The sequence below is a fragment of the Oxyura jamaicensis genome, chromosome 1 (assembly GCF_011077185.1).
Source record: "Oxyura jamaicensis isolate SHBP4307 breed ruddy duck chromosome 1, BPBGC_Ojam_1.0, whole genome shotgun sequence".
Taxonomy (NCBI): Eukaryota; Metazoa; Chordata; class Aves; order Anseriformes; family Anatidae; genus Oxyura; species Oxyura jamaicensis.
In genome coordinates this window covers 170,992,130-170,994,887 of record NC_048893.1, presented here as the reverse complement: position 1 = coordinate 170,994,887, position 2,758 = coordinate 170,992,130, and positions in this window count along the sequence as shown.

The following is a 2,758-nucleotide window of genomic DNA, read 5'->3' as shown; positions in this document are numbered from 1 at the left end:
AGGAGTGGCTGAGGTCACTGGGCCTGTTCAGCCTGGAGAAGAGGAGACTGAGGGGAGACCTCATCACAGTCTACAACTTCCTCACGAGGGGGAGTGGAGAGGCAGGTGACCTATTCTCCGCAATCACCAGTGATAGCTGCTGGAATGTGTTAAGCTGAGGCAGGGGAAGTTTAGACTAAACATCAGGAGGAGGTTCTTCACAGAGAGGGTGGTCACACACTGGAACAGGCTCCCCGGTGAAGTAGTCACTGCAGCAAGCCTGTCTGAATTTAAGAAGCGATTGGACTGTGCACTTAGTCACATGATCTAAACTTTTGGGTAAACCTGTGTGGTGCAAGGAGTTGGACTTAATGATCCTTATGGGTCCCTTCCAACTTGGGATATTCTATGATTATATGATCTGAAAAAAGCAAGCAAACAAACAGGAAAACCTTGGATTTTAAAAAAGTTTAGATGTATATGTGTCTGCTAAGAGCTTCAGCTTGGTAGTACTTTACATCAAAAAATGTCTAAACACCTATGAGACTGCAAGTTCTCCAGCATTGAGGCTTAGAGTATATGAACTTCAGCATTATTCTTTAGAATGGATACCACTGTGCTCAATAGGAAGTTAAGAGTCTTATTAAAACTTAGGAGATGACATACTGTTCTGTATGGGTCTTAGCTCATGGCATGGTAGAGTACAGAAACTAAGCATCATGATGTTTGGCTCCCTGACACATCCAGACCAATATGCTGTTATAAGAACATGGTAGATTTACAGAATTAGACATTAAATAATAATAATAATAATAGGTGACCTAATTTAAAATCAGCCAATGTAGGAAATGATTGATTTCATATAATTGTGTCTTGAACAACTGAAGTGTAGAGCACTTTTTTTTTTTTTTTTTTTTTTTTTCACTATCTGGTCAACCTCTGTGGCTTTTTTATTGTGATGCATTCTTCCAATGACTATAATCTAACATCCACATGACTAAAACATTAAACACATCTCTGAGTCTATTTCTTAGGTCTTTGTGGGGAAGTTTAATGGTATTTTTTGTGTAGATGTTTAATGGTAATTAACCACTTTACCATGACAATACATTGGAAAGTGACTGACCTTAATACTTGTTCTTCTATTAGTAGCCAAACAACACAAGACTTTCCACCATTTCCCTGAGGAGAAATCTGAGATTTTACTCTGAACTCTTTCAGGATCCCACATAATATTTTACCTTCACAAGAATTGTTTGGGATTATACAAATCCTGTACTTCTCCTTAAACCTCAGAAATTACTTGAGAAGCTCACTATTTGAGGTACTGCTTGTGGGGGCTCTAGACATCTAAATATTTGTGGAGTGAGTCTCAAGAACGCATCTTAGTGGTTCACCTAAATTTTTAGATACCTAGGACTTGATTTAGTTGCTTGAATATCACTGGCATAAAATATTCTAGGGTATCCAATGCACTTGTATAGAGCCAACAGCTGTGAAATCTGTGACATCTGTATCTTTTTTTGATTAGTGGCTGGAAGCCATTTATGATAGTTCAGCATCTAAAACATCATTACATACCCATGTTTAGGTAAATTGATTCCTGGGGTGTGACTCATTTTGACTAAATTAGGTGACAGTAGGGTGAGTGTTTGTATATATACTGAGTTATTAAGGTTTCTATAAGGTCAATAATGACTAACAACATGATAAATAGAATCTAGAAAACTGTACATTTCATGCTGAAGAATATACATGCACTCAGACAGAGGGATAGTTCTCTATGCTTCACTGACTATATTGTACATCCACTCAAATAGTAAAGTAGAAACTACTTAGATGCAGACATTAAATCTGTTTATCCCGAAAAAGCTAGCTGACTCCTGTGTCTTTGTTTTATTCTCATTCTGTCCGCAGGCTTCTACCTTGCAACTTCTTTGGAGCATTTAGGCATCTAAAATGTTTTCCAGTTTATTACAGAACCACAGAGTAGCTGAGGCTGGAAGGCACCTCTGGAGGTCATCTGGTCCAACCACCCTGCTCAAGCAGGGACACTTAGGGCAACTTGCTCAGGGCCATGTCCAGACAGCTTTTGAGTATCTCCAAGGAAGGAAATTACACAACCTGTTAGGCAACCCAAGCCAGTGCTTGGTCACCTTCACAGTAAAGAAATGTTTCCTGATGTTCAGATGGAACCTCCTGTGTTTCAGTTGTCTCTTGTCCTGTGATTGGGCATCTCAGAAAAAAACCTGTCTCTTTGCACCATCCCTTAATGTAATTTTATACATTGATGAGATCTGCCAATGAGCCTCTTCTCCAGGCTGAACAATCACAGCTCTCACACATTTTGACACAATGGAGAAATATTCCAGTCCCTTAATCATCTTAGAGGCCCTTCACTGGACTCTCTCCAATATGTCCATGTCTCACTTATATGGTGAAGCCCAGAACTGGACACAGCACTCCAGGTGTATCCTCACAAATGCTGACTTGATACAAAGACAAGGTGTTTCTGATTCAAAGACAAGTTGTTTCCATCTGTTAGATAACTGAGCTATGCTCACAGTGAGTGGAGCCCAGAGCCTAAATCATTCTGGACATTTCCCTAGGATCGGATTTAGTTGCTTAAGTACATATGTTACCTTCTATTTGAGGCTTCATAGGTCTGTTAGTCTCCATCTTTATGGGGCTAACAGATACAGCATAAGTTTCATGGAACACTGGAACCCCAGCTACTAGATCTCATTCCTAGCTATTGCTTATTAGAACAGTTACAGGT